The 11,676-nt window shown below is 42.6% G+C and overlaps 1 long non-coding RNA gene across 1 annotated transcript; it reads right to left on the minus strand.

Annotated features, from left to right (window-relative positions):
- Nucleotides 1-252: 252 nt before the first annotated feature.
- LOC121999381 lies at nucleotides 253-763 on the minus strand. Its single transcript, XR_006116802.1, has 3 exons — nucleotides 726-763; nucleotides 573-645; nucleotides 253-295 (listed from the first exon to the last, which is right to left on the minus strand). It is a non-coding gene; the product is annotated as an uncharacterized LOC121999381 (long non-coding RNA).
- Nucleotides 764-11,676: the final 10,913 nt, after the last annotated feature.

Below are 11,676 nucleotides of genomic sequence, written 5' to 3' on the forward strand. Positions count from 1 at the left end.
ACACAAACAGATAGGGTATCATATAAACCCTAGGTCCTGAACATGATGTATCACATGGTTGGGTCACTACCGAAAGCATGTATGGTCAGGTCAATAATAACATGCAGTGCATAATAAATAAACAAACAACATGTAACAGATCATGTAGTGACCAACCGAATCAAAAGGATAACACAATCATTGCTATATGTTAAACACTTTATTATGCATATCAAAAGACATAAGTCAAAGTACCCGCCTCCAATAAGAAAGGTCCGAATAAATCCTCGTCGAGACACCGTCTCGAATCAAAGTCCTGTAACACATGGTATCCAAATTTAGCTAAATACATATAAATAAATTAGCTAAATCAAATCCTCAAGAAGCTAATATAAACTCAGATCCAATTATAAACCCTAATTGAATCATTTAACTCCTCAATTGTTTCTAATCCATTCGAATTAGGACTTGTAATAAACATGGTTAATCATAGCATCTTACCCGATTTAGTCCTAATTCGACAATTATATCAACCAATCAAATAATCCAAATTTATTTTGATCTACATCCAAAACCAGTTACATACTCCTTACCTCAATTCACAATCAAGTGACCGCTGGTGGGATACGGCCCGAGGGCGTCACCGCCGAAGCGGGATCATCGGAACTGTGGATCACTCAAAATCAATGTTGTCCGAAGCTAAAAGTGATCCAACTAGCATGACATATGATACGAACAGTACATACCCAAATCTGCCGTACCTACAATAGTGCCAATCATTTTCCCTCAGCCGCTGATAACTGATCCCTAAATCAAAATACCCAAAAATCAGCACTTGCCGTAATCCAAGAGGCTCAAGTGCTACTGATTGAATCTGTAACCCAACCTCAACTCGGAAGAGTACTACAATCAGTGATCTAATACATAGGAACAACAAAGACAAGCTGCTCACCTCACCACTGTCTGGTTTGAATCCGGCAGAACAAGAAAATCTAGGGCACAGCACAGAGGAACAACACGGTGACCGGCAACAAGGCTGAGGAGTGCAAAGCAGTGGCCGGAAGATGAAGGGAAATCGGCTGTCGGCAAGGGATCTGCATCCCTTGTGCTCGCACGGCCGGAGGAGGAAGGAAATCTTCGGCCGGCGCCCAGGAACCAGACCTAGGGTTCAAATGCTCGATTTCCGACGGCCCCTGGTGTCCGCAAAGAGATGGAAGCAGGCTCGGTTGGCGGTCGCTCGATGAAGAATGGCTCGAGTTGGCGTCGGGCAGAGGAGAGGAAATCGATCGGCCTCGGGAAGAAGAGGAATAGGTGGTCGGCGCCGAGAGGAAGGAGAAGAGGTGGGATCGGCGTCGGGAGAAAAGAGAAGAGAAGGAAACCGCAGCCGAGCGGTTAGGGCTTTTCGGCGCCGGGGTCGAGAATGAGGGAGAAGAGAGGCACGGGTGAGGGCACGGGGAAGAAAGGCATCGGGTGCGCGAGGGGAAGAAACGGAGAGGAAATAAAGAAAAATATAAAGAAAAAGAAAAAGAAAAGGAAAAGGAAAAGAAAATAAATCTTTTCCTCATTAAAACAGGGTAACCTAAACAGGGCTTTCCCGGACCCTGTTTTTGTCCCCGTTAACTTGTCCATACGAGCTCCGAAAAATTCCCGAAAAATGTCCAAAAATTCCGAAAAATCCCCTTATTAAAAATCGTCATTTTTCCGGTATTTTACACTAGGTCACATCATTTCTAAAGAAGATATCCAGGTGGATCCAGCCAAAATAGAAGCGGTCAACAACTGGAGTAGACCCAAGAACGCCAGGGAGATCAGAAGCTTCCTTGGTTTAGCAGGGTACTACAGGAAATTTGTGGAGGACTTTTCCAGGATAGCCTCTCCACTAACGGCCTTAACCAGGAAGAACAAGAAGTTTGAGTGGTCAGATAAATGTGAGCAAAGTTTCCAATCATTGAAGAAAAGACTGACCAGTGCTCCTATTCTGACTGTTCCAGAGAGTGACAAGAGTTTTGACATCTACAGTGATGCTTCCAAGATGGGCCTTGGAGCTGTTCTCATGCAAGAAGGGAAGGTTATAGCTTATGCTTCCAGACAACTCAAAGATTATGAGAAGAACTACCCCACTCATGATCTTGAGTTGGCAGCTGTAGTCTTTCCACTAAAACTCTGGCGATATTATTTGTATGGAGTTCAGTGCAGAATTTTCACAGACCATCAGAGCTTGAAGTATTTCTTTACCCAGAAGGATTTAAACATGAGACAGCGCAGGTGGCTAGAGTTGGTTAAAGATTATGACTGTGAAATCCTCTACCACCCAGGTAAACCTAACAAAGTGGCGGATGCACTAAGTCGAAAGTCCGGTGCAACTCTGATGCACTTATCATCATTAGCACTGCCACTGCAGAAGGAACTATTAGATTTTGGAGTCGAAATTGTTTATGGTCAACTCTCTGCATTGACCTTAGAGTCTACCTTGCTTGAGGATATTTCAGAGAAAGCAAAGTGAAGATCCAGATATCCAAAAGATCAAGCAAGGGATACAGAAAGAAGAAAATTCAGAGTTTCGGGTATCAGACAGTGGAGTTCTTTATTAGGGGAGCCGCCTTTGTGTTCCCAATGATGAGGAATTGAGAAAGAAGAAGCTCATAGCACACCATACTCCATGCATCCTGGTTCCACCAAGATGTATCAAGATTTGAAGCAGAGATTCTGGTGGTCTGGACTCAAGAGAGATGTTGCTAAATATGTCAGTACCTGTTTGACATGCCAGAGAGTCAAAGCAGAGCACCAGAGACCAGGAGGAGTTCTACAGCCTCTCCCAATACCAGAGTGGAAATGGGAAGAAATATCCATGGACTTCATAACAGGCCTTCCAAGAACTACTAATGGATATGATACGATATGGGTGATAGTGGACAGATTGACCAAGTCTGCCCATTTTCTAGCCATCAAGGTGTCCCACTCAATAGAGCAGTAGGCACAGCTATATGTTAAGGAAGTGATCAGACTTCATGGAGTCCCGAAGTCGATTATTTCTGATAGAGATGGGCGCTTCACCTCTCATTTTTGGGAGTGTGTTCAGAATGCATTAGGCACCAAACTCAAGTTCAGCACAGCCTTCCATCCCTGGACTGATGGACAGACAGAACGAGTAAATCAAATTTTAGAAGACATGCTCAGGGCTTGTGCATTAGATTTTAAAGGCAGTTGGTGCAAGTATCTGTACTTAGCTGAATTCGCCTACAACAATAGCTACCAGGCCAATATCAAGATGGCACCTTACGAGGCACTGTATGGTCGAAAGTGCAGATCACCCATATGCTGGTTGGAGGCTGGTGAAAGAAAAGAGATGGAATCAAAACTAGGCAGACAAACCGAGATGATAGATGAGACCACTCAGGCTATTCAGAAGATCAGACAAAGAATTGAGACAGCTCAGAGTAGGCAGAAAAGTTATGCTGATACACGCCGTAGACCACTTGAATTCCATGTAGTGGATTCAGTCTTTCTCAAAGTTGCTCCTATGAAGGGAGTGATGAGATTTGGCAAAAAGGGCAAGTTAAGTCCTCGCTATGTAGGACCCTACCTGATCATAGAGAGGATTGGGAAAGTAGCTTACAAGTTGGACTTACCTCAAGACATGTCAGCAATACATAATGTGTTTCATGTCTCCATGCTAAAGAAGTGTCTCCACGACCCTAGCCAAGTGATTCAGACTCAGTCAGTGCAGATCCAGGAGGATATTAGCTATGAGAGCAGACCTACACAGATAGTGGACAGAGAAGTTAAGAGACTAAGGAACAAAGAAGTGCCACTAGTGAAGGTTATCTGGCAGAATCAGAAGCATGAGGAAGTCATTTGGGAGCGTGAGGGCAGCATGAGATAGAAATATCCAGAATTATTCTAAGTTCGAGGATGAACTTTTTATAAAGTATGGGGAATTGTAACAACCCAAATTTACTCATTATGAGTCCTAATAGTGGTTAAAAATAATTAGAAATGCTTTAGAAATATTCTAGAGATTTTTAAGAATTTTTAGAGTATTTTTATGCAATTTTTGGAGTTCGTTTGGTATTTTTACAAAAGGAAGAAGTTTCAAATAAATAAGAGGTTCGGCCAAGGTTCGAACCCGCAACCTCCGACCCGGTCCAAGACTTAAGCGAACCGTGATAGCCAAGCGTTCAACAGGTGTTTCGTGAACAAATCAATAATGAATTGGTCTTAAGCCATAACAGAATCGGAAAATACCCTAGTTATAAAAAGGGATAAGTTAGGAGAAGGTTTTATTTTTTTTTTCTCTCATGACCTAAGCCCCCTTCTCCCGAGTTCGAGCGGCATCCCTGTTTGGGCGGAAACGAAGAAGAAGCTAGGCTTCATCTCCGGCGGCCGGCCAAGGACCCATCCGAAGGTTTCTTCACATCCTCACGTTCCTATCGGCGAGGAGAATGTGTAGGCGCGAGGAGTCATCGGAAACTCGAGCTTCTCCGAAACCCTAGGGGCTTTCTTCTTCGGTGGTGAGTCCAAGAACGCAAGGGTAAGTTGCTTCTCACCTGCAGTAGGAGTGGTTTCAGATCTTTTTCTCCTTGAATTCGAAGCATGTTGTAAGATTTTTAGTTTTGAAATTTCTGTCGTGAGTTTCAAAGGAAGAACATGAAAAGGATAAGTATGTGGAGTATTTTGCTTCTTTTAGTTTTCTGCCATGAGTTTCAAAGGAAGAACATGAAAAGGATAAGGATGTGGAGTATTTTACTTCTTTTAGTTTTCTGCCGTAGCACTGAACAAGAGAAATTATTTGTGGTTTCGGTTTGTATGGAAGCTAGGAATTTTTCGATTTTTCTTTTGTTGTCGTGGCACATAGCATGAAGAAGAAATGATGTTTTAGTTCTCAGTAGTAAATCTTTGTAGCATTGATCATGAAGAATTGATACTTTCTCTTTAGTTCCTAATAGCAAATTCTTCCTCTAGTTGCATTTTGTATAACTACTATATGCATATGATGATATGCATGTGCACAGATTTAATGTATTTTTTTTTAGCGTGAAGAATTGATATGCATGTGTATAGAATTGAGCATGAGGAATTGATTTGCATTTTGGTTCGGTTTGGTTATGCTTCCTTGCTACATTCATTCAAGTGTACAGATTTAAGTCTCTTTATTCTAACATGTGGTTTAGATATGCTTCCTTGTTACCACTCATTCTAGGATCCAAATTTGAGTTCCTTTATTCTAGCACATGGTTTAGATATGCTTCTTTGCTACCATTCATTTAAGCATACAGATTTAAGTTTCCTTGTTACCTCGATATGCATGAACGATTTTACTTATAAGCATGCAGTTTTTGATATCTCAGTTTGTACGAGGCATTCTTTTATTAGAAGTACTAATAAGAACAAGTACTTTATTTGAAGAGGCTAGTACCCGACTTCCGAGATTGTCGTTAAACAAATCCAGGTGACCAATTCTGAGGTCTTGGCCCTGGTAAGACCGAGGTCTTTACCCTCGTAGGACTAGTGGCTCGCTACCTCAGTTCAATTAGGGAGCGCGCAATGGTACTAAGCCTGGGCCTAAGAAAAGATTATTATTTTAAAGTATAAAAGTATAAGATTTTAAACAAGTGAAATAAGCTTCGCATGAGTTTAAAGATCAGCAAGTTTAGTTTCTGATATGCTAGCATGTTGTTTAGATTTTCATACTGTTGTTAGATGAGCATGAGCAGCTTTACATGTTTAGCATTTCAGTATGTTTGATTTCTCTATTATCAGATGAGCATGTGTAGTAGTTCCGTTAAAGCATTCAGTTTTAGATTTATTCTTATTCACATGCATATTCGAGTTTCTGTGAGTTAGATAGCGCTTACTAAGCAATTTTGCTTATAGTTGCATTTTCCTCTTATTGCAGATAAAGGAAAGGAAAAGCTATAGCAAAGGAAGGCGACAAGGAGGTGCGGATGGATGTGTGATGCCTGGACTATAGAAGCCTTGGGACTCAGTTTAGAAATTTATTAAGATTGCTTTGTATTTAGACTATTGAAATTGTTTATTCATGTTGATGATTTTATTATCAGAGTGACTTTATGTATTTAGAATCCTTTCTTTTAATTGCCATGTACAATAGTTCCATTGTTTGAGTTGTAGTATTATTGCATGCATGTTCTGATTATTAGATATGTTTTTAGCATGTATACACAGATTGATATGTTTTAGTTGGTATATATGCTGGAGTAGAATGTAGAGATAAGGTATTCATGTTTCCGCTGTCACTAATGGCATGTCTAGAGAGTTTTATGTATTGATAATTACATGTGAACAACTCTAAATAAGTATAGTTAGTAGTCCAGTAGCGCCCCATCCTCACAGACAAGTAGTGAGGAGGGTGGGGTGTTACATGGGTGCTTCCACCTCTTCAACTCTTGAGGATGTGGATACTTCCACCTCTTCCTCTCTTGAAGATGTAGAAGATCTCTCATCTTCTTCCTTCTCCTCCTCTTCCTTCTTCTCCTCGAATGTTGACCTTATGTCAACATCAGATTGGTCCTTCTCTTCTTGGACCAATAAACCCTTCTCCTTGGACTCCTCTACACTTTGAAATTGAGTGGGGTTCTCATGATAGGCAATGATCTTCTTCCAAAGATCACATGCACTTGTGCATTCACCTACACTCAAAAGGATATTAGAAAGTAATAAATTTAACAAAATTTTCGTTACCTCCTTATCGGCCTCCGCTTGTTCCTTTTGTTCCTCGGTCCAATGTCAAGGTCAGAGGCGTTTACCCTTCTTATCCGTTGGAGCTTCAAATGGGTCCTCCAAGATCATCCATTGGTTCCAATCCATTTGGAACCAAGTCTCCAATCAATTCCTCCAAAAATTGAAGTCGTCTTTGTCGTATGGAGGTGGAATCCGGATATCCCATCCGAGTGGTCCTTCGGACTCCATCTTCTTCTTCCTCTAGCTTCTTGCTCTCTTGGTGGTTAGTCCGTAGAAGAGCGACCTCACTCTGATACCAATTGTAGGGACCTTTGTGCCCGCTAGAAGGGGGTGAATAGCGCTTCATCGCGCGCTTGCATCGTTTGCTTCGTCTTGATGGTTTGCAGCGGAATACAACTCGAAGACAAACTATACAATGCTAACAACTAGGAATTACTTGGTATCCACCTCAAGATGAGGTGACCAATCCAAGAATCCACTTATGACATGCTATCTCCACTATGAATAACTCCTTCTCGGTCACAGCCGGAGGCAGAGAAGCCTCGTACAAACTCACACAACAATACACACAAAAATATAAGAAGAGGAAATACAAATACACGTAAAGATACTCTCTTCTTGCTTACTTGTGCTTGTTGTTGTTAGCTAGAGCCCTAGAGCCAATCATTTGATGATTGTATTTTGGGACTTATTGTATTATATTCTATATAAATAAAGGCATTTGGATTTTGGTTATTATACTTACTTGTATTGGTGCCAAATAAACTAAGTATAATAATGTCCTTGAGTAGATGGTTCTCACCTATATCAATCGGTTAGTTGAACCGATAGTGAGATGATATAGGGAACACTACTCTTAATCATTCCTAGTCGAGTATTAACATTCAGGGACAATGTTAATGCAATAAGACTAGCATGTAGGTAAACTCGATGACTTGATCTCACAAGTCATGGATATAGAGATATCAAGTTGACACATGGGTATACATTAGAGAATGTATACTGAATGACCCGCCATGAGAAAGTATCATGGATCGTTATATGAGTGTCATATACTTTCTCATGTGACTATTAGTATGACTATTGGTCCTTAGACCTGAAGTCACCATGGTTCCCTACATAAGGAGTTATGTACTTTGGTTTCGTCAAACGTCACCCGTAACTGGGTGGACTATAAAGGCGATTACTGGGTATATAACGAATTATGCAGAGGGATGTGAGTGATGTAGATGGGATCTATCCCTCCCATATGACGAGAGTGACATCGGTATTCTTGATAGAGTTAGACCACGAAGTGCATGGCCATGCCCAAATGAGTCAACATGAGATGTTGAGCTCATTTGATCGAGTGAGTCTACTTGGAGTTCAAGATTTAGATTGATTAGAGGATGACACGGTCTATGCCTCACATTGATCAATCTAGGTGTCTAGGATAGAAGGACAATGTCACATATTGTGATGAGTCACAATTAGTAGTCACAAGGTGATGTTGGATCTCAACATTCTTGTAACATTGGGTAGTAATGATGTGTTGCTAGATACCGCTCATTACTTATGCTTCTAAATGGGTTTAGGGGCATTGCCAACGTTACAAGAACCTATAGGGTCACACACTAAGGACAATTAGATGGAGATTAGGTTCATATGATGAACCAAGAGGATTAGATTCATTTGATGAATCAAATTGGATTAAGAGTAATCCTAATTGGGATAATTGAGTTGGACTCAAGTTGATTCATGTGTTTAATGAGTCTAATTTAGATTATGACTCATTAAATCAATTTAATTAAATGAATTAGATTCATTATATTAAATTGGCTTGAATTAAATGGTTGGATTAGATCAACCATGAGAGAGATTAAGTCAAGTTTGACTTGACTTGAGAGGAAGATGAAGAGTCAAGTTTGACTTGACTTTATGCCACCTCATTGGTGAGTGGGCAAGATGTGGACCAATGATAATGGTCCACATCATCATGGTTGCTTATGTGGAATGTCTCCTCATGGGAGTTACCAAGAGTTGTGACTCTTGGCATTCCATGGGAGTTACTCATGCTCTTAATGTGGCCGGCCACATGAATGGGTGAGATAAGTTTCATTTTGGAATTAATCTCATTCATTCCTTCATCTTCTTCCTTGCTCCAATTTTGCTCTCCCTCTCCTCTCTTGGCCGAACCATCCAAAGGTGCTAGCACACCGTGTTTTGGTCATCTCCACCTAGTGTGTTCGTGTGGATACATATAGAGAAGTATCTATCCTTGATACTTTCGAGATCCGACGAATCTTGGACGAGCGGGATACGAAAAGGGCACGCATCGAAGGTAAAGATCTTCATCATGTAGATCTAGAAGTTTTGTAACTCGTACTCGTATGTCTTCGAATTTTTCTTCGCACGAGATCCGTTGGCTAGGGTGATTCGGGGTTTCCGCGATGCGAAAAAGCGGTTTTCGCGGCCCGAAAAAAACCCAACAGTTGTTGCCTCTTGAACCTTGAAAGAACACTCCCAAGAGCCTTCAAGAACTGGCGGTGAAGATCAGAGAAAGTCGCTGAAGATCGTTGTAAGCTCGCAGGAAACAAATCGCAAAAGATCTGCGAAGAAAATGCTCCGCCCAGGCTTTAAACAGTGCTCCCAATCGATCCAATTCATCCCCAATCGATTGCCACATCAGCACCGCTTCATCACAGCCGTCCATCACATGCATCCTACGTAACGGTCACTTCCCAATCGATCGACTGATCAATTGGGACTGCCTGAATCAATTGCCCGATCGATTCAAAACCTTTCTGTGCTCTCGCGATCGCGCGAGAGCTTCTGCTGCCCAAGCGATCGACCGATCGATTGGCAGCTCGATCACCCCATCGATTGGGAAAGCCTCTGTGCTCGCGATTTCACATTCCAATCGATCGACCGATCGATTGGACCTTCCCACAATCGCAGCACGGTCCGAATCGATCGCCCGATCGATTCGGACCCTGTTCAATCGATTGCCCGATCGATTGAACACTCTGAACTTTGTTAGGACCTTCGGATGGCTAGAGAGGGGGGGTGTGAATAGCCTCCTTTAAAAATCCAATCAATTTCCTCACAAGAGTTTGTTAGCACAGCGGAAATAAGTAAAATGAAAACTGATGCAAGGAAAAGAACAAACCACCACTAACAAAACGATGTACGAGGTTCGGGGATAACTTGCCCCTACTCCTCGGCGTGTCCGTAAGGTGGACGATCCCTTGATCTTTCGGTAGATCACACCCCGGACAAAATCCGGCTAAGTGTTTCTCCTTCTCGGTGGAGTAACCTCTCCTCAAAAGTCACAGAATAGATTTGAAAACAAAGCACAATGACTTATAGAGTTTTGTGGATAACGGAATGAGCAAATGAAACTTACAACCACGAAGCAAAACGCACGCAAAGACAGAAGGAAGTCTTCAGTCAAGAGCTCAACAACACAGCCTCTTGATCGATAGAGAGTTTTTCCAGAACCTTAGCAAACCTCTCTTCTTCCTTCTTCTTATTCTGCTTTCTCACTGTCCCGAATCACTATCACCTGTGTCGAATCGCTGCAACCAACTCAGGCGTTGCCAATCACTCTTCCTTCTCATCTGGTTCTCTGAACTCACACCAATACCATCCATGGTTTTCACTGGTGTCTCTGAGCTCGAACCAATGAGCAAGAGTCCAACTGATCGCGGCCAGTGAACGTTGAAGCCCGAATTGCATCACTTGCAGTGAAATACAGCCTAAAGGGCACTTGTTCTTATTCTTCTGATGGAGCTTCATTTGATATTAACCAATGGCACGATACTTGCAACCTGTAACTAAAAAATCTCACAGCAGATGATTTGATCAGGTGAATCAGAAGTGAATCAGAAATATTAGAGAAGCAGCAGAAACAAAATACATGTTGTGGATCGGTCAACAGACCGATCCATAGCTCTCTGGACCGATCAGGACTCATCCTGATCGGTCTGGGAAGAGTCTGATCAGTCTGTGGACCGATCAGCCTATGGGTGGATCGGTCCACAGACCGATCCCCTATCGCTTTGAGTCCCAACGTCTTTCTGATCGCTTCTTTCTGATCGGTCTGTAGACCGATCAGATAACCCACAGAATGCTTCTGTGTGGTTATTGATCGGTCCCCAGACCGATCAGATAACCCACAGAGACTATCTGTGTGGTCACTGATCGGTCACGAGACAGATCAGGTGACTAATGTATCACTGGATCGGTCTGCCGACCGATCCAGACAACCAGAGTATCACTGGATCGGTCAACAGACCGATCCAATGTCCTTGTGTTAGTTTTAGAGCCTCCCAGCCCTAAACCCTAACGTCTTCCTGGTCCAGAGAACGAGCTACCAAGCCCTCTCTGACCTAGTCCGGAGAACGAGCTACCGAGCCCTTTCCGACTTTGTCCGGTTCAGAGAACGAGCTACCGAGCCCTCTCTGACCTAGTCCAGAGAACGAGCTACCGAGCCCTCTCTGACTTCGTCCGGTCCAAAGAACGAGCTACCGAGCCCTCTCTGACTTCGTCCGGTCCAGAGAACGAGCTACCGAGCCCTCTCTGACTTCGTCCGGAGAACGAGCTACCGAGCCCTCTCTGACTTTGCGTGCCAAGTATCCGTACTTGGACTTTTCCTCTCCTCATGATCAACCTTGATCATCAATCAGTCTGAGTTTAATTAATATCTGATACAAACTTAAATCAGTGTCAACATCAAAACAACAGCCAGGTCAGACTGTATCAACAAATTTGACTCAAATTCAAGTCCAGAGCCCTAAACCTAACTTCTGGTCAACCGTGACCTGTTGGGTCTCCATGCCTAGCATTTGGCCACACCCGACCAACCTTAAACTAGCCTTCTAACCTCCTCCATCATCCTTACGTCCCTCGGATATCTCCCCATCCTTCACATCTTGCCTTTAGGAGCTTCCTTTGGCCTCATCATAGTTATTGGGTCTTCCGTGCCAAATCATATCAGGACTTACCTTGCCAAGA

The sequence above is a fragment of the Zingiber officinale genome, chromosome 1A, assembly GCF_018446385.1.
Source record: "Zingiber officinale cultivar Zhangliang chromosome 1A, Zo_v1.1, whole genome shotgun sequence".
In the NCBI taxonomy this organism is placed as follows: Eukaryota; Viridiplantae; Streptophyta; class Magnoliopsida; order Zingiberales; family Zingiberaceae; genus Zingiber; species Zingiber officinale.